This window comes from Penaeus monodon, chromosome 23 (genome assembly GCF_015228065.2).
Source record: "Penaeus monodon isolate SGIC_2016 chromosome 23, NSTDA_Pmon_1, whole genome shotgun sequence".
NCBI lineage: Eukaryota > Metazoa > Arthropoda > Malacostraca > Decapoda > Penaeidae > Penaeus > Penaeus monodon.
Window position 1 is genome coordinate 4,158,065 of NC_051408.1, and position 308 is coordinate 4,158,372.

Consider the following 308-nt stretch of genomic DNA (forward strand, 5'->3'; position numbering starts at 1 on the left):
ATAATGAATAGAACTTGCTTTCCTCCATAAGGCTTTTTAATTCATCTTTTGATGACTGTGTCTATAATTTCGATTTTGTGTGTCTTGCAATTTAGATCATCTTTAGAGTTCTTGTATTTCAAAATGATGTATGAGAACGTTATTTTTCTACAATAGTTACTATAATATTAGTATTCAGTTATTAATAACCTTTCAGATTTTCCTTTGGTAGAAATTCACAAGTACAAAACGTTTTTCATCTTCCCTTTTAATTTAATAGACTACTGCTTATCTTTTAAAGTTGTGTCACTTCTCAAGTGATTTTATAC